Genomic DNA, 21,734 nt, shown 5'->3' with positions numbered 1-21,734 from the left:
AGCAAAAGAAAAAGGAAAGGAAAGGAAGTCCAATGTAATGGATAAAGTATTTTCAAGCAATATATCTTATAAAAATTGATACATATTTATGTATGTTTTAACTGGGATTATATAGTAAAGATCTTTGGAAATTCAGAGACTTCAGTGTGCTTGCATAAGGCATAAGAAGTTACTATAGTAATAACTGAGATAGAACTTGTTTTTCTGGTATTTAATTGCACTGAACTTGTAGGATTTATCACTGCTCTTAATTTTTGGTTTATAATCTAACAACAGCTTTATTAAATATAGTGATGTCTTTTCCCGTAATATATAGCTAGAAGTCATCTGATTTATCTACTCATATGTATTTATATATTTATTTGTAATATTTTCCTTCTTTACATTAATATTGCTTAAGGTATGAATTTGCTCTCCTTACTATCAATTTTATAATAAAATTCCTTGGAGGAGAAATAAATAACTTTCTTTTATTATCTCATCCTAAAAATAGAATAAGTGAGTTTTCCCAATCAATCTACTTGTTTTTGTTTTGCTTTCTTTTATGATTAGAAAACAAACTTGATGATGTATGATGCACCCCATTATTATTTCAATTCAAATAAAATGACTTTCCCAGAAACTTAGCAATAAGTAAAATAACAAAATATTCAAAATGTGTTCATATTTAAATGCAACTGCTTCTTTTTGACTCTTAAAAAAATTGCCTTATGTGCAGTGTACATTTATGTCACAGATTGAACAAGTTAAAAGAAAAACCAGCGAATAAACTAATAATTAATTTTTGACAATCTTAAACTTAAAAACATCAGAAGCTTGTTCTTTAAATGTATTAAGGAGATTCCCAAACAAGAGAATTATTGTCGTACTCTGCTTAAAATAATTTTCAATTATAGAAAAATTATAAAATGATTGCAGTTTGACAATACATAAAAGACCATAGACAGGATAAATACTATAAAAGATTCTCTCTTATATATTTATTGTTTAATTCTTTACTTAAAATCTCTTCTTTGTTTTTGGCTTGATTCAGTTTTAAATTTCTGTAAACTGTGTAATGGTTGATTTATCATAATCAATATAAAAAAGCTTATATGTATTGACTTTTATGAAATGCTAAGTGATTTTCTGAATAGCTTTATTCTTTATCTTTTCAGAATGCAGTTCATTTCTGGTAAGTGAAATATCTTGGGTAAGTGTTTTAAAGGAGGTAAAAACCTAGTTTTTTTCAGAAAAATTGGTATTGAAATATGTGTAATTTAATTTAAAATTTAATTTACAACATTTATCCAATCACAATAATGCATTCTCATTTTTTCTTTTATTGTTTTTTTTTATTTTGATGAATCACCGTGAGATAGTTACAGACTTACAAATTTTCATGACTGCGTTTCAGTCAAATAATGTTCGAGTACCCATCACTGTGCTCATTCTCCACCACCAATGTTCCCAGTATCCCTCTCCCAACCTCCATCCCTTCCCACCCCCTGCCTCCATGGCAGGCACATTCCCTCTTCTCTCTCTCTCTCTCTCCCTCCCTCTTTCTTTGAGTGCAAAACAACAATGAGATATCATCTCACACCACAGAGACTGACATGCATCTGAAAGAACAAAAGCAACCTGTGTTGGCATGGCATGGATATGGTGAGAAAAGGACTCTCATTTATTGCTGGTGGGAATGCCAACTGGTCCAACCTTTTGGGAAAACAATATAGAGGTTTCTCAAAAAACTAGAAATTGAGCTCCCATTTGACTCAGCAACACCTCTTCTGGAAATATATCCTAAAGATGCAAAAAGGTACAGTAGAAATGATATCTGCACTTGTAAGTTCATGGCAGCACTATTTACAATAGCCAGAATCTGGAAAAAACCCAAGTGCCCGAGAACAGATGACTGGTTAAAGAAACTTTGGTATATCTATATAATGGAATAGTATGCAGCTGTTAGCACTGTAGCACTATCCTCCTGTTGTTCATCGATTCGCTCGAGTGGGCACCAGTAAAGACTCCACTGTGAGACTTGTTACTATTTTTGGCATATTGAATATACGCCACAGGGAGCTTGCCAGGCTCTGCTGTGTGGGCAGTACAGTCTTGACGGCTTGTTGGGCTCTCTGAGAGGAATGGAGGAATTGAACCCGGGTTGGCCTTGTGCCAGGCAAATTCCTTACCTGCTGTGCTATCGCTGCAGCCTACAGTAAATAAGCAATATTAAGAATAGCCGAGATCATTACCAGGAGGATTACTCCATAGCTTAGAGGCCAGCCAGGCATTCTAGGGGAAAGGGCAGCTCAGATAGAGAAGGGAGCACCAAATAAAGGGTGTTTGGAAGATCTTCCCAGGAGGGGAGATGCATGTTGAAAGTAGACTATGGACTGAACATGATTGCCACTCAATGCCTCTTTTGCAGACCACAACACCCAAAAGGAGAGAGAGAGAGAACAAAAGGAAATGCCCTGCCACAGAGGCAGGGTGGGATGGGGGAGATGGGTGCGGAAGGGATACTGGGATCCATGGTGGTGGAAAATGGGCACTGGTGGAGGGATGGGTATTTGATATTTGTATAATCAAAACCCAAGCACAAAAATTTGTAAATTTACAACTGTACCTCATGGTGTTTCACTAATAAAAAAAAGGAAAAAATAACCCCAAGGCACAAATATTTACTAACATTGAAAATCAAGAATAATGACAATAATTTTAAATACAGAATTTTCTACAATTAACTCAATGAATAGATGAGTTCATGTCGATCTCTAACAGCTGAACTTACTTTTTATTATTGTTTAGGTCATAGGATTGCAGTAATATTCACATTTGTTGCTTTTAAAAAAATCACTTGATCACTTGATCCCCCGTTATTCATCAATTTACTCGAGCGGGTGCCAGTAATGTCTCCATTCATCCCTGTTGCGTGCTAGTGTAGCCCAATGGCATGGGTTCGTTCTAGGAACATGCAGAGCCTCAAACCGATCATTCAGGGTCTTGACGAAGAAGTCTGATATTATATATATATCAGTAAAATGTATGAGTATCTATAAAAAATAAAATAATAAAATTGGAAAAATTAAAAAGTACAAGTGTTTTCATCTTTACAATTTCTCAGAACACTGTACATAAAAAAGTTTCCATCTGTTGTTCAGTCGTGCAAAATGCTCAAACCCTCTGGTATTAAACCTGAGAAGAATCTTGCTCATTTATTCTTCACTGACAGTCGTGCTCGATTTCTGAGTCGCAGGTACTTCTTGAGTTCTTCAAGCACCATTTCTCATATATGTATATCTCTCTTGACCCCTCCTTTGCTCCACTGAAACATGAGAAACAGTATATATATATATATACTGTTATATATATATTCTCATGTGAGGAAGGGGACGATGATGTGATGTTTGTTGTTCACGGGTTCTCTGGGTGGCTCTCTCTTGCTCCCTGTGTCCAGTGCTCTTGAGCAGCTGCTGTGTATGAATGGACTGGATCCAGACAGCTGTTGGCGATGGGCAGGCAAGGAAGCATGAGCAAACTGGTTGCTGATTATTTGCCTTATATTCAATCTCTCATCTCTTCCATTTCACTCTGAATTCTGACTCCGACCGACTTTTTTTCTACTTCCGCCTGCTTCTTGCTCAAACGACTCTCTGAGTTTCTTTTTCTGCCTCCAATCATTTCTGCTTCTCTCTCTGGAGTCCTTCTCACTCTGGATTCTGGCTCAGAAACCTATAAAATACATGTGTATGTTATATATTACACTGTAGTAACTAGCATTATTGATATGAATATAATAAGGCCAATTTAATGTATATATACATTAATGTATATACATTCCCTTCCAATGCTCAATTAATTCATGAATCTAACTTTATTTTTTATCACTCATCTATGATGTTTTCAGTTTTGCATTTGCTTTTGTGTGTGTGTGTTATTCTAGATTTGTTGCTTTCTCTGGGGTGGAGGATCCACATCCAACAGTACTCAGGGTTGTCTGATGACACTGTACTCAGAGATCACTTCTGGTGGTTCTGGTGGACCATGTGTGGTACTGGATAAGGAAGCAGGATAGGTAAATCAAGTAAAATCAACAGTAAAATCAACAGTAAAATCAAGTACATTATCTCTGTTCTATCTCTCCAGCTCCTCCTCCTACTAACTATAATAAATTATTACACATTTCATGGCTTAAACTACGTACTTTTTTCCCCACACATCCGGAGATCAAAAATATGAAATGGGAACACCAGTTCTCATTCCCTCTTAGCATGATAAGGAAGAATTATTTCCTTGCCTTTTTCCACAATACACTTCTATATTTCTTGTATTGTGTTCATCTTTTTCATTTTACAGGCCATTAGTTTTGAATCTTCAAATTTCTCTAATTTGTTTCTATCTTAGTTCACTGGATTCTCTTCTGTAACCAGTGTTTCTTGCCTTTAAAATAAGTGCCACGGTTACATGGAACCCTCTAAGGTAGTGTAAGAGAAACCTACATGTCAGGTCCTTAATTTAATCACATTTGTAAAGTTTCTTTTTAACACATAAGATCACATATTTACTAGTTCTGAGGATTTGGACTGAATATGTCTTCCAGCTATAATGCGATTTACCACATTTAATGTATCTTCAGCATTTGGGTGGAAGTAATTTGTTCTGTAAACCTTCAGTTGAAAAATTTCACCATATTTCATTCTATGTCATCTCTAGTAATGGCTGAAAAGTCATTTGATCACTTGTGATTTTTATAATGTACTCAAAAATATTTATTGAGTATCTATTATATGGCAGTTTCTGTGTTTTATGTTAGAAAAGCAGTGACAAAACAAACACATCAAAATCATTAACAACTAGTTCTTAAGTGTTTCACTGTGACAGTCGTCACTCTAGTTGCTGTGAACACTGATGTGATCCAGAGAATTAAGACTCCGTTTCATTTCCTATGGTGTGGTGGAATAGATAAAAGAGAAATGAATTAGATATTTGTCAGAGAGTGATGACTTCTAGGCAAGCAGTCACAAGATAATGAGATGTGATAGATATTTACCATATAATCATTTTTTAGTGCCTCGACAGGGAAGGTTTTTCTGAGCTGGTGACATTTAAGCTGGAAAATGATGACATTAATGACCCAGTCATGCAAATATCATGTTCCAAGGAGAGGAAACAGCTATTGCAAAAGCCTGCAGGAAAGTAGTTTGGCCTTTCCTCTTAAGCACCAAAGACATAAAATAATGTCATTTTAAGTAAATGTGGTCTGTGTAATGAGTGAGGAAATGGCTATGCAGAGGGAAGACCAACAGCTTCCCGGGTTGCAGTGGGTTTTACGAGTCATACTCTGCTCTCCTGAACTCCCAGAAACTTTCATGCTTCACTCAATTTTTCAGTGTATCCTATTCACAACAATTGCAGTTCACTGGCACCCTCAGCTTGAGGAGGAGGTAAATGTAAGATGAATAGGGGTTTCCCTTAGGAAAGTGCTGCATTCTCATTCATATGTGTGCTTCTTTTTCACTGACAATCTTCCTTGTTCTCCCTGCCACTTTTACACTTATTACTATTTACACATATTGCACTTATAATGAGACGGTGGGTAGGGTATTTCCCTTACCTGCACCCGACCCGGATTTGATTCCTCTCTAGGAGAGCCAAAAAAGCTATTGAAAGTATCCTGCCTCCATGACAGAGCCTGGTATGCCAAAAACACTAGCAAGTCTCACAATGGAGACATTACTGGTGCCCGCTCGAGCAAATAGATGAACAATGGAATGCTACAGTGCTACACTTATGATCTATCAGACCTCGCTCATCATTTTCAATAGTCAACACTTTTCCATTTCTGTAAAAATATTTCATCCTCTGTCCATTTGCTAGGTGTTGAATTGTGCCTCCCCCTTTTCTCCCACATGCCTCTGTATTCCTTTCTAATTTCTTTTTCTTCAGAATGAGACCTTATCTGGAAATAGGATCATAGCAGATGGGATTAGCTACTTTGGCCACTAATCTAACTATGACCCTTTAAAAATGGGAAATCTTTTACCAGGGAGATAGTACAATCTATCTCAGCATGTGGGATGAGCACCTGCTTTGCATGAGAAAGGCATGAATTTAATCCATGGCTCTATAGGCTTCCCTGAGCACTGCAGGGACTGACCCATGGGTGTTTCACTTGGAGTGGGCCCAAGCTCCCCCCCCCCAAAAAAAAGAATAAAACAATAGCTGAAAAATAGGAAGAAATCTGGCCACAGAAACATACTCAAGGAGAACACCATGCAAATACAGGGAAAAGCTATGTAATGATATAGGAAAAACACCTCTGAAAGCCTAGGATGATTTGAAGTTATCAGAAGTTTGGAAACACCACAAACTATTTAGATGTATATTTTATTATAGCAAAACTTATATAGAATTATAAAGAGAATAAATTTATTTAGATATATATCTTATATATTATATGTCATATAATATATCAAATATTTTATTTATATATTATATGCCATATAATATATCAAATATTTTATTTATATATTATATGCCATATAATATATCAAATATTTTATTTATATTATATGTCATATAATATATAAATATATATTTCTTATTTAGATATATTATATATATTTTTTGAGATGCCAGATATTAACCCTTAGTAACTTGGAGAGAAAATGAGAACATTATCTTCCTGATTGACACTTTAATTTTCAATTTCCACCCTCCTAAAACATAGAATAGTATTTCTGCATTTCTCAGACACTCAATGTACAATACTTTGTTAGAGTAGTCTCATATGCCATGGCCCACCAGGCTGCATCTATAATATTTGGACCTCATCAAATTAAATTATCATAGCACGTGACATCATTTAGTCATCATAGGTGTATGTAACTCCAGTGTTCTATCTAAAAGTCAGTAAAGTCTTCATTTAAGACTGTGAATGAAAGTTTTGAACCAAATGCAACTTTCTATGATTTCATTATTTTGCTTGCCTATCTCTTTCCAAACCTTTCTGTGGTCCACCTTGAATCCTCTACATTTTTCCACTGATTCCTTCCCAAACTCACTCTTTTCCTGTTATATACTTAAGAGTTATCTCCTGAGCTCAAATCCTAGTCATCCCCTTTGTTATGATTTCAGCTTATTTCTTATTACTTTGCCAGCTCTAACTCTAAATTAACCCTGAATGTTGCTTTCAATGCTCCTTTCTTTCCTTAACTGCTGATTAGAATAAATAGGAAATCTATGTAAGTCAGATTTCTATTTTCCTCTTTTATTTTATGTGTAATTCATATATAGTTATCTGTTATGTAATACTTTATGTGCTTTATATCTGTCATTTGGCAATAATGGAAAAATAATTCTTGGCTGTAGCAAGACTGGTCATTTTCTCTGCTTCCTACCTGTATCAGGGCACTGCTGAACTTGTCAGTATAATGGAGAGATGCTTCTTCTCTTGCCTTGAAACAGATTTTAAATTGATAGGTGCAATATCTATGCTAACTGGTTGGATATCTCATAAGAGCTTTATGATAATTTAATTATTATCTTTGTGCTCGTTTTGTTTCTCTATCATCTATCTCTCTGTCGATCCATCTTTCTATTACTATTGATTTATCTATTTTGCTTCACAGCAGCATGGTCAGTTTCTAGGAAACAATGTTAACATTAATAGTGAATATTCTGGAAAGTCAACAGGAAAAAAGGTAATATAAATACAATTTTCCTTATGGGCATTATATAGCTGGAAAACATATAAGTTATATAAACCAATCATTTCAAAATTCTATGCCATTGTAAGTTTCTGGGTATCATTTAATAATTTTAATACAATTTAGGGCCTGTGTTTTGGGGGAAAAATAGCTCCCAGCAAAGACTACATTCTATCTATTCTGTCTTTCTTTATTCTACCTTCAGGGTAGAAAAATGTTTGGTTTAAAACCTTCAGAGTAAGAATATGCTAGCCCCCCCAAATTAAGTGTGTCCCTTGCTAAGTGATAGATTTTTCAAGGAATATAAAAACAAGTCTTCAAGAGCACCAAAACATTTATATTTTTCTTTAAAACAGGCTGAGATGTAAATGTTGATTTTTTTAATCTGCATAATAGATTTTAACTGCAAAATAGAGGCCAAGAAAGAATCTTTGGTAAGAATTTGCCTTATTGACAAACAAATGTATGATTAAGTACTATTTTTGTCGGTTTTCTCATTATTTTCCCATTTTCCTCTCAGCAAATTGTTATAACAAGATTCATCCAGTGATTCAGTAATTGTCACAATGAAAAGAACATCTGAAATACATTATTTTGCTGTCAATTTCAAACGAAGTTTGTCTATGTCTATAATAACCAAAATGAAAACTATCTTAATCCAAGGATTCCTGATCTTCTTAGAAATTATTACATTAAATTGGTACTGAATAGTATAGATTAGCTGCACAATTGTTATTCTCATGGAAAGTAACAAAACAAAAGTTATTCAAATCAAAATTTAGATAAGATTGAGATCATCGAAATCTGCATTTTTGTGAACATATTAGGTACAAGTAATTTTAAATATAAGACTAGTTCTGTTTTTTTAAAACCCTGAAATAAAAAGCATACAGAATTTCTACATGCGAGAAACAAATTGATTATAAAGCTGTGACCAGAACGTAATTCATAATTTTTCTTTTTATTTTCTAAATTAAACTTGATTTTATTTTTTTTAACTTTAAACATATGGTAGTTAAGATAGCATGTTTAAATGATGGTGAAATGTATGACCTCTACATAGTTTTCCCAGTCACCACCACCTTGTTATTAAGTTATTTCTGTTCACATGGATAATATTTAAGGTAATTATATTATTTCTTTAAAAAGACCTTGCCTCATATTTGGAGAAATTATGTAAACATTTGTCTAAATTTATGTAATAGATATATTCTGTATTATTATTTGTTATATTCAAACCAAAATCTCAGTGTAATTATTACATTTAGAAGTTCATTTTTTATTTTCCTAAAATCAAGGCTCTTAAAATCAGTTACATGCTACCATTTAATTTGATTCTTTTAAAAATGATTTTTTTACATATTTCAAAAAATTAGTCCTTTATAGAATCAATGTCATTTGCAATTTAATAAAATGGTATAGATGATACAACATTATAAGACAGAAAATCATCTTGATTAAAAAACTTGTTTGATTTTTTATTTTGAAACAATTTAAAATTACATATCATGATTTATATATGAAATTATCTTCAAATTAAGTGTTACTGTATTATATGAAATTCTGTGTTTTGTGTTCTGTTGGGTTGTTTGCCTAATAAAGTTCAGACATGTTATTCATCAAGTGTTTATGAACATAAAATTAACTGATCATGATAATATTAAGTTATAGACTATAGTGCTTATAGAAAGACTTCTGTTAAAATATGATTTACTTATAATAATTAAAACAGAAAGGTACTGGAACAAAGGCAGAGCTGCAGACCAATGGAACAGGGTTAAATATACTGACATCTTCCCCCAAACATGTGATCATCTAATCTTTGATAAGGGAACAAGAAATGTGAAGTGGAGCAAGGAAAGCCTCTTTCACAAATTGCGCTGGCAAAACTGGACAGCTACATGCAAAAAAATGGGCTCAGATCTCTGCCTAACACCATGTACAAAAGTAAGATCAAAATGGATTAAAGACCTCAACATCAGACTGGGATCCATAAGGTACATTGAAGACAAGGTTTGCAAAACCCTTCACGACATTAAAGCGAACAGTATCCTCAAAGATGTCAGGCCACTGGTCAAGCAAGTGAAAACTGAGAGACAAATGGGACTATCTTAAACTAAGAAGCTTCTGCACCTCAAAAGAAACAGTGATCAAAATACAAAGACAGTCTAAGAATGGAAAAGGATATTTGCCCAATACACATCCAACAAAGGGTTGATATCAAGGATATACAAAGTACTGGTTGAACTCCACAAGAAGAAAACATCCAACCCCATCAAAAAATGGGCCAACAAAATGAACAGAAACTTTCTCAAAGAAGAAATCCGAATGGCAAAAAGGCGCATAAGAAAATGCTCTACATTATTAATCATCAGGGAGATGCAGATGAAAACAACAATGAGATGTCATCTCATACCACAAAGACTGGCCCACATCCAAAAGAACAAAATCAACTGATGTTGGTGTGGATGTGGCAAGAAAGGGACCCTCCTTCACTGCTGGTGGGAATGCCGACTGGTTCAGCCCTTTTAGAAAATAGTATGGATGATTCTCAAAAAATTAGAAATTGAGATCCCATTTGACCCAGCAATACCCTTCCTGGGAAAATATTTCAGAGAGGCAAAAAAGTATAGTCAAAGTGACATCTGCACTTGTTTGTTCACTGAAGCACTGTTTACAATAGCCAGAATTTTTAAAATACCATAGTGCCCGAGAACAAATGACCTGTTAAAGAAACTTTTGTACATCCACACAATAGAGTACTATGCAGTTGTTAGAAATGATGAAGTCATGAAATTTACACACAATTGGTACTACATGGAAAGTATCATGCTAAGTGAAATGAGTCAGAAAGATAGGGGCAGACATAGAAAGATTGCATTCATCTGGAGAACATAAAGTAACAATATAGGAGACTAACACCCAAGAATAGCCGAGATAAATATCAGGAGGTCTACTCCATGGCTTGGAGGCCACCCACACATGCTAGGGGAAAAAGCAGCTCAGATAGAGAAGGGAGCACCAAATAAAGGGTGTTGGGAGGATCCTCCCAGGACGGGAGAAACATGCTGAAAGTAGACTATAGACCAAACATGATTGCCACTCAATGCCTCTTTTGCAAACCACAGCACCCAAAAGGAGAGAGAAAACAAAAGGGAATGCCCTGCCACAGTGGAGGGCTGGAATGCAGGGAATGGGAGGGAGGGTGGGGGAAGGATATTGGGATCACTGGTGTAAAGAATTGTCACTGGTGGAGGGATGGGTACTTGATCATAACTAAAACCCAAGCACAAACTTTATAAGTCTACAACTGTACTTCATGTTATTTCACAAATAAAAATAAAAAAATATTTTATAATACCTAGTACAGATTGGGTTATCAATAAACATTAGGTAATTAATCAAAAAAATAAAATATTATTTGCTTGAAGGTCACAACACAATTATTAATATGAAAATTAATTTAAATAAGTTTACTAAAGCCAACTTTTTTGATTATAAAATGGTCAGTCTAATAAAAATTATTTAATTATTTCATTATTTAATTGACAAACATGATTCTAAATTGCATCTTATGCACAAAAAATATCATTTATATGGAAATAGCACAGCGGGTAGGGCGTCTGCCTTGCACGCAGCCAACATGGCCGACCCGAGTTCGATTCCTCTGCCCCTCTCAGAGAGCCTGGCAAGCTACCGAGAGTATTCGATATGCCAGACACAGTAACAGTAAGTAATGTATGTAAATAAAATTATTAAGACAGTATTTTTACTATAAATGATATTACATTGTGCTCTAATTACTCTGAATTTCTATTTTTTTGCTAGAGACAAACATTTTCTAGATATACTAAGAAGAAATAGAAAAATATATAGATAAGGTAAGCATTCTATTATTGAAATAGATTAACTTTAGAAAGACTTTATGAGTAATTTCATTCTTAAAATGAATTCTTTTTCTGCAGTAAAAATCTCAATGTAAATTTAGACACACACAAAATGACACATGTTTATTTTGCCTAATAAATAATACATTTTAGGTTATATAATTTATACAATTTTACATAATTTTGTATCATTTAGAGTATGAAACTGTTATTGCTAATATCATCAACCATTATCAAATGCTGAATATTTGGGGTGAATTTCTAATTTTCTGACACTATTAAGAGACATCATTAATTTCAAGTTGAACTTTAGTATTCTTGTAACATTTTTATATTCTCAAAAATATTGAAGGCCTGGTTTATTTGCGGAATCTCCTTTATCCATTCTATTTAAACCTGAGTTTTATTAGAAGGTTTTTATTATGACATGATTCTTATTTTCTCCTTTAATCATTTTTCCAATCATATCCCTGTTACTCAAAACATGATCCATACATTCACTTGTTAATTTAAATTTTTTTCTCTACCCACAGTCTGTAACTTGGGGTCTTTATGATCACTGAAAGAAGTTAAAAAGAAGTAGAAGACAATGTCTGAATAGTTTTATCCATATATAGATGATAGCCTGAATAGATTGGTTGATGACAATCTGGTTAGGGTGACAAATGTATTTTCCCTTAAAACCTAGAACTTTGAAATCGTTATTGTCTTGAGATAATTTAATAGTGTCTTTTTCATGTCTGTAGTTAGAAATTTCAGCAGTTTCAGGTTGTTGGACTTCTGAATAAAGTTTCCATAGGTTTATACAGTTTTTAGCTATTGTGTTTTTTAAAAGGTACTTCTTTTCCTTCTCTCTTTTGTCAGTTTCTGTTATTTCCTGACTTAAGCTCATGTTCTTTTTTCTGATAGTCTGAATATTCACAAACAGTTTCTTTATTTTCCTTTTTTTTTTTTTTTACTTTCTTCCAGCTGAGTCATCACTGGAACTTTATGGTCAGTGTTACTTTCTTTTCCCTCAGTGCAATTGAGCCTCTTTGTTATGTCTTTCAGGGAGTTCTCATTCAATATATACTCTTTATATCCAGCATAGCTGTGTAGAATTCCTTGTAACTTTAATGTCTCTGATAAGAAATTTCCATTATATTTGCATTCCTTTCTTTATTTTATTTTTTTCATGACATTGTGCATGCAGCATGTCAATGTAAATGATTGCTTTTCTTCATAAGAGCTCTGTTAAATTTATTCTACTAGAATCTCACATGTTGATATCAGAAAAACTGATTTCTGGGGGATGTTTTCCCCTCATTCATTCATCCTGTGGCCAAATTCAACCTTTTGGAAATGGAATTTGCTAATTTTCCAGTAGGGGGCACTATGGGTTTTGATTTGGAGATTCTGTTTTTCACCACTTTGGATAAATCAAGGGCCAGGGCCCACTGTGGTTTTTCTTCAACTACTGCTCTGAATGTGGGATGCTACATAACTGTCTTCTCTGATGAGCAGACCCATTACCTGGCTAAGTTCAGTGAGAATGATATCAGAGACTCCCTCTAGGACTAGTCAGAGGCATACATCTACTGGCATTCATGGTTAATTGATGCTGCTGCTTCTTGTATGAAGGGAAAGAGAACTCAGCCTTCCTCATACCATTAACTCTTCTGCTCGGTGTATGCTCCTGTACCTGAGGAACTAAGAGAGATTAACTCAACTGCCTGGAGTTTGGAAGAGAGTCAATCTGTCATGAAACTCTGGGACTTTGGGCCATGGATTCTTCTCTCCTCTCTAACAGAGTTTACAGATTCCCTCGAGAGTCCTATAATCAAAGCCCAGTCGCCTTTTCAAGCTTAGGTTATAATAATACTTCTTGGATATGTGATTCCTAGGCCTTATATATATATACATTTGTGTGTGCGTATCTATCTATCTATCTATCTATCTATCTATCTATCTATAATAAACACATGGAGAAGATTATTCATGACTTCTACTCAGGTCTCTTTAATAGCCACATCCACTTGCCCATATACCAAATTCTGCAGGATGGATATGTCGTTCCCAACATTCTCCCTTTCGAAATCCGACACGCTATCTCTTCAGTAAAGAAACAAAGAGCACTAAAATCTTTAGTGCCACCCTCAAGAACATCATGTGATGACTGTAATGGGAAGGAATGGGAGTGAAGATAGATGGTTGACAACTACACCACCTCCGCTTCTCTGATGACACCATTCTAATAACACCAAACATCAGCCAAGTGGCACAAATGCTGAACAACTTCGACAGTGAGTATGGAAAGGTCAGATTACAGCTGAATCTCACAAAGACAATATTCATGAGAAACATTCTTGCTACAGACCGTTCTATTCACTGTCAAAAGAACGACTATCTCCGAATGCAACAGCTATGTGTACCTAGGTCGAGAAGTCAACATGATGAATGACCTGGCACCTGAGTTGTGCAGGAGGAAGAGAGTGGCTTGGAACGCCTTCAAGAGCCTCAAAGAAATAACTAAGAGTATGAAGAACCTTCAGCTCCGAGCACATCTCTTTGATCCCACTGTTCTTCCTGCATTAACATATGTCTCAGATACTGGGCCCTATGAAAATAGGATGAGAACACTATTCAGGTCTCTTAAAGAGGAATTAAAAGAGCCATGCTTGGAGTATCACGCTTCACTCAAATGAGAGAAAGAATGCGGAGTTATGGCCTCCATCAATGGTCAAGAATCAAGGACACTGTCTAGTTTGCCAAGGCGTCAAAAATCAGATGGGCTGGACACGTAATGAAATTTGAAGACAACCGCTGGACTAGAGCCATTACCGACTGGATTCCACTAGACATCAAAGATTGCATGGCCACCCACTTACAAGATGGTCAGACTTCTTCATCAAGACCCTGAATGACCTATTTGAGGCTCTTCGTGTTCCTAGAACAGGCAGATGCCATTGGGCTATGCTAACATACAACAGGGATGAATGAAGACATTACTGGTACCGACTTGAGCAAATCGATGAGTAACGAGATATCAAGTCATTAAGTGATCAAGTATTGTATATATAGAAGTTGAGACTCAGGTGCCTACTGAGGCAACTCTTACAGTCAAAAGTACATTCACAGAGTAGTGCACGTCTATAGATTTTTATAAAAAGTCTTAAAATCCTTTGTTTACAAAATTCGTGTACCGCTGCAAACTGCAGATTTTCTCTCTTAGTTGAGCAGCTGAGAAGTGCCCTGTGACCATAGAGACCAAAGTACCCCTGAAGTCCTCACCTCCCTAAGTCGTTTATTTATATGGCAATAGTCCTAGAGTTCTGTACTATGCCTAGGCAGAAGCTGAATCTTTGATGATCCTCTCCTCACTTTACCATATCAAAAAGTTTCAGGGTCGCACCGCCAAAATTGTAGGTACTTGGGTCTATAAGATGACCTCTGGTAATAAACTAGCTGATGGGGATGTATTAAATAAATAGTAATGTTGAATAGAATATACATTTTAATTTATTGTAAAAATTCTATTTAAAACAATTTATTGCATCACCTTTGATAGAATATCAATTTTCAACCCAATAGTAGACTTTTATAATACTTTAAGAAACTAAACCATTTACATGACTTGTTTTCTGAAATGGATCTGGTATCATTGGAAGTCCCTAGCTTTCTTCTCCATCTGATCACATAATTAATATATATCCTAAGGGATCTATGCCTTAAAGAATTATTCTCCATGTTACTTTCTCTTACTGTTCTGATTAAATTAATGGTGGCACTAAGATTTTCTTTGCAGTGTTGCCTTCCTTGTAGAGAAACCTTATTTGATATTTCTTTAAGAGTTGTCATTCCATCACATATTTATATCAATCGCTTATTCCACATCAGCATTACCCCCCTGTAATCTTCAGATGTATCCTATTATAGTGTCCTTGAGCTTCTAATTGACTGTCAGTTCCTCAGCTCCATCTTCTTGAATGCTGCATTTTGTGGTAGTGCTTAGAAAACACTCGATTTCATTGATGCTTCATAGAGATCATTTGAGTTGTTGAAAATCAGCTAATACTTTTTTTTTAATTCCCAGTTTGTCATCTCTGTGAAATATGGACTCTTTGCACCTTACTTTTGAAAATCATGCAGTGATAAACACCATAGTGAAGGCGTTAGAGATTAGAGTTTATTTCTGTAGTTGAATATAGTTCATGCAAATTAGAAATCATTGCAAAAAATCCCTAAATTATAGAGGAGAGTCATTACTTTGATAAAACCAGTTTACCCATGCATATACATTCATCATTTAAAATGAGTTTAAACCTTATTAAAAATAATTGTCATATATGACTATTATTTTATCTCTAATAGCTTTCATTGCTATTTTAATTGATTTTATATCTCTGAGTGGTGATAGCAGACCTAGCGTACCTGTACTTGTCCTGACTACACTTAGCCTGGCTGTGTGGCTCTGACCTTTCAGCTTTCTGACCAGGTCCAAGCCTCCTTTACCAGCAAGTGTCAACCAGGTACTGCTCAGAGGCAGTGGTGCTGTAAATGGTGGTTCTTAGGGGTCTGTTTGATACTGGACATTGGACTCAGGGCCTAGCTCATGTCTTGAATGTGTTATAGCTCTCTGTATCTCTGTCTCTGTCTCTCAGCATTGCTCTATATCTTAAGAACTATATTATTTTCTAACTTTAACACTTTCTTTATAAAAACACCTACAAATGTTTAATTTACTTCAAAAATATTTATGAAATGTATTTGAAATACCCCAAAATATTTATGCTAATATTTTTCATAATTTCAGCATCATTTTTAAAAATTTTTTTAATAGTGAGACATCATGAGGTACAGTTACAGACTTACACATATTTGTGCTTGGGTTTCAATTATACAATGATCAAGTACCCATCCCTCCACCAGCGCCCATCCTCCACCACCACGGATCCCATTATCCCTCCAATCCTCCATCCCCCCTCATCCCACCCTGCCTCTGTGGCAGGGCATTCCCCTCTGTTCTTTCTCTCCTTTTGGGTGTTGTGGTTTGCAAAAGAAACATTGAGTGGCAATCATGTTTGGTCTTTGGGCCTTTGGCCTTCTTTCAGCACTCAGCATCACATTTTAAAACTGGTGCACATTATATAGTTTTCCTGGTAATAAAGTAATTGTCATTGTCTTATATGTCTAGATGTAGACTTGCACTACAGAACATGTAATATAATACATAATTTACTTGCTTTCATATTATGTAATAATATTTGATAAGGAATCACTGCATAAAATAAGTATTCTGAATTCATTGTTATTTAATCTTCCAATAGTGAAGTTCACTTCCTAGTTTTTCTGTTATCTATGTATTAAATAATATATACTCTATTATATTATTAATATGTAGATAACAGATCAAGTGATAGCACAGCGGGTAGGGTGTTTGCCTTGCATGCAGCCAACATGGCCGACCCGAGTTCGATTCCTCCACCCCTCTCGGAGAGCCCGGCAAGCTACTGAGAGTATCTCGCCTGCATGGCAGAGCCTGGCACGCTACCCGTGATGTATTCGATATGCCAAACACAGTAACAACAAAAGTCTCCAATGGAGATGTTACTGGGCCCGCTAGAGAAAATCCATGAACAATGGGAGGACCGTGACCGTGACCATGACCATTCTCTATTACTGTCTCTATCATATATATTTATTTATCTTTGAATGTCCAAATACTTTTATCTTATTAACAGATTAGAAATTTTTTATGCAGGGTCATTGAATTAATATAGCATCAGGGTGCTTTTCTCACACACTGCCAACCTAGGTTCAACACACACTGTCCCCTAAGCCCCACCTGGAATTGTCCCTGAACAAGGAGTAAGGCAAATCAATTACAGTTTTACAACTGAAATAGTTTCACTGAAAAGAAAAATATCCCTGTAATCTCTCTCAATAATAATTATCAACTTGTATTAGTTTTAATATTATTTTCTACACATAGTGAGCCTTCTTGCTTGGAGGAGAAGTTTAGAAGGAGAGTTTCTATATTCTCATAAGCTTTGACCAATAATTTGATCATTTTTACACTTCAATTATTTGGAATTAATAAATATATATCACATGGTGATATACAATTGATGAAAATATTATTGTTGTATAATAATTCATTGTTTAATAAATAATTTGTTGTATAAAAATTTTACTTATATAAATGGGATTATGAAACACATTTTAACTTTTAATATGTGTCATTATTTTTCTTTCTAGGGATGAGAAAGTGTGGGGAGCCTCCCAAACTGATCTAAGGAAATTGGGGAACATTCTAGGTGGTATTTGGCCCAGTAGAACAAAGATCTCAAATTCTCATTCTCCAAAGTGACTAGATCTACATTTTGCAGACCCTAAAGCCCATGGAGTACCAGGGCTAAGTCTTGGGACCAAATGCATGTGAGTCCTTTGAACTATCTCAATGTTAATATTTTCAAATGAAATATTAAAGAAATATATTTAAAGCTTTATTCATCAAAAAGATTGGGAACTATTTAAAAGATATAACACATGAATATTTTTGTTATTGAACAAGTGCCAAAATGAGAAATTATAATTATTAAATGAGAGAGTGGTGATTTTATTTTGACCTAGTGGATCATCAAATCTTACTTGAGTTTGAACATCACCTTGTCAACATGTTGAAAAGCAGGTTGATATGTCTACACCTCCAGTACTGCAGATAATTAAGTATGGCATATTATACTTTAAATATTAAGTGATTCATATAATACAATATTTAGGACCATTTTAAGGAAGGGTTTAGATATATATTATATCATTTACTTGCTTACTTTCATAATTTGTTTGAATAGAGACTATTGACATACTAAGATTAAGGTTGTATAACAATTTAATCAATACGGCCAAGAGTATAAGATTTAGCTGCACAAAACAAATCAATGAGGTGCTTCTCTTGGTTGTTTGAATTTGAAAAAGGTTGTTAAGAAGAAAAAATGACCAGGACCAGAGTGATAATACAGAAGTTAGGACAGCCTTTGTCTTGCAAGCAGCTTACTCTGGGTTCTATCTCTGGTATCTGGACATCACTAGGTTTGCTCCCCCCGCCCATCTTATTCCCCCAAAAAAAGAAGAACTAACCAGAAAATGATAGAAGGGCAGGTTTGAGTAAAATTCTGAATGTTTAAAAGTAAAAGTTGGCAATCAAGATAGAAAAGAGGAACCTGATAGCATACTAATGGGTGTTATTTTTTGTTTGGTGTGTGGGGAGATACACCCTGCAATTTTCAGGGGTTACTCCTGGCTCTGCACTCAGGAATTACTCATGGTGGTGCTTGAGGGACCATGTGGAATGCTGGGGATCAAACCCAGATTGGCCATGTGGAGGGCAAGCATTCTACTCACTTTACTATATATCTTTCTGGTCCCACAATGGGTAGTAGTTCATGCTTTCTCTGTGTAAGCTTTAGTTTCAATTAACCATCATACTTTAGTTGCAGTTAACCTGAAATTTGCAGTAAAGGAGCCACTTCTATGAATTTGAATCATTTTTATCAATCTTGTTACTATTGATGTTTTGAGGGAATAGAAATAAAGAATATACACAAGATCAGAGTAGACCGGGTGGGGAGGGGAGGAAGAAGTTTGGGAGGTAATGATTGACACAAAGCAATAAAACTCAGGAATTCTAGAATTCCAAAGCTTTGTATTGAAACAGACATTAAAGGCATTTTACATGTATTTATGGGCCTATCAATAACTCAGAGCAGAAAAGCAAAACTGGCATAGGTGACCTGAGTTGATCTCTGGTGCCTCATATATTGAACCCTCCCAGCAGGAATAGGTACCCCGGTGACCTCCTAACACAGAGCATTGAAGCAATCAGGCTGTTGGGTTATATTTCTTGGAGTGACCCCCCAAACATTTCTATACCAATGGGTAGACCAGTTGTAAACCTGTTAAAAATATTTCACATGTTTTTAAAAACATCTAAGCATCTAATAATCAGTTTTTTTTATAATTACTAAAGTGAAGCTATGTTTGATTGTAAATAAGAACTTGAAAGCAAATATATGGGCTGCTAGTAAGTCTGAAAAGAAACATCTTAGTAAATATTGGAAGGTTATCATTCCTCAGGTATTTCTGAGAATTATCCTTGTGCACTTTTAATTATTTTAAATGAAACATTCTTAGAGCTAATGATTCGTATTTAAGCAGCCAGACAAAAGTGAGCATAAGTAGGTCGGTTTGTATAGATAACTCTGACTATAACTATAGACTAGTACCTAAAACTATTTTAGAAAATTGCAAGTGGTGATCAGATAAAATTAGTGAAATACATAGAAATTTATGGAGAAAAAAACATTAAAAGACTAAAAAATCCCAAATTACCGGCTTTTTCTTACTTGTATGTATCTCATGACTTTCAAAATGATGTTATCTATTGTTGGGTCTTATGTTGAAATTGGGGAAGTGTTTTTTGTTTTTTATTTTTCATTCACACTGTTAGACATTAGTAGGGGTGTTTGTATTAGAGAGGTTTTGCCCGTATTAAACTTCTGCATGACAGATTCAAAATGCTGCACCATAGATTTTGTCCAAATGATTTATTTATTTACTTTATTTAAGTATGTTATAAAATAATGAAGATATAATCTAAAACATTGACACCTAGACCACAAAATAAGTTTTAAACCTTTACCAAAGATGACATAAAAATACACTGAAAATAATAAAAGGCTTATTTATAAAGAAAATCAACTTGTTTTATTCAATGCCTAGAACTTTCCTTTCATTATATTCTTGTCTTATTTTTTAGTTTAGTGCAAGTCAGAGATAAAATTATATTATTTCTTAGCATTTGGAAATATATTTGCCCTCATTATCATGCCTTTCATTGTTGAATAAATATTTGGCACCTTTTGAACTTAAAGAAAAAAATAAAGAAATATTCAAATAATACTGTGAATTTTTATGAAATACATATCAAAGTTCAAAAGTCAAATTAGTCAGAATTTGGATAAAAATAAAAGAAAATCTATTTTAAATCATGAAAATTAATTGACGTCGGAAAATTTTATCAACTATGATTGAAAGAATAAACAGTTATGAGTAGCTTATTTGATATTACTCCATCACAGTTAAAACACACTTGCATAATTATAAAGATTGTTAACATTTGTCTTCTTCTGAAAAAATTTTATTTTTCATAGCATTGTCTAAATTTTTTATTAAAAATCTATGAAAATTTATTAAAATATTTTCATGTTCTACTAATATTGCTTCAATTGGCAGATAACTTTCTTCTGCATTAGAGAGATTAGTTTTGCAAGTTTATTGTGGAATTTAAAAAATTTTAGAAAGGATAAAAGAAACATAATCTATCTCTATAATCAGATATAATTTTCTCTAAACATTGAAAATTAAAGGTAAGAATATGATTAAAATATACTAAATTTATTTTACTATGATTAAAAAGGCATTTGTAAATTTTCAAAACAAACAAAATATAATTTAGCTGTTATTACTAAAGTGAAGTTATATTTGATTGTAAATAACAACTTGAAAGCAAATATATAGGCTGTTAATAAGTCTGAAGAGAAACATCTTATAAATGTTGGAAGGTTATCATTCCTCAGGTATTGTAAGAATCATCCTTGAGCACAAAACCAAGAACTATGAATCACTGGGAAGAGGCCAAACCTTCCCTAAAAGTTTAAAGGTTAGAAGATGGCTAAGTGATGAAAGCATATGTCCAGGCATGAGGTCATGTGTTTGGTCCTTGGTACTGCCAGCATGAGCTTAGAATACTCTGGATTTGTCACCTGTTTGTGGCCTTGGCTTTACTCCCACTGTGATCCCCGCTGCCCCAGAATTCAAGTACCTCTGCATCCAGGTGTGTTAACATTGCAACATAAGAGTGGGACTCTTGGCAAAGTAATCCATCTAGAAAGTGCATCATCACCACACTAATGCGTGAGGTCCTTGGAGAGCACATGTGCAAGCACCTCAACTACAGAGGCACTAGATCCTCTGTGAGCACGATGGCCAACCATGCAAGCACCACAATCTGAGAGGGGATTCCAGCGAGTAACACATCCAAATGTCAGAGCACCACAATAAAGTGTGTTTGTGATTCTCAGTCACTGCAACAATAACACCAACAGGGGGAAAGGAA

The sequence above is a fragment of the Sorex fumeus genome, unplaced genomic scaffold (genome assembly GCF_029834395.1).
Source record: "Sorex fumeus unplaced genomic scaffold, SorFum_2.1 ptg000039l, whole genome shotgun sequence".
Classification (NCBI taxonomy): domain Eukaryota; kingdom Metazoa; phylum Chordata; class Mammalia; order Eulipotyphla; family Soricidae; genus Sorex; species Sorex fumeus.
Note: the sequence above shows the minus strand (reverse complement) of the source record.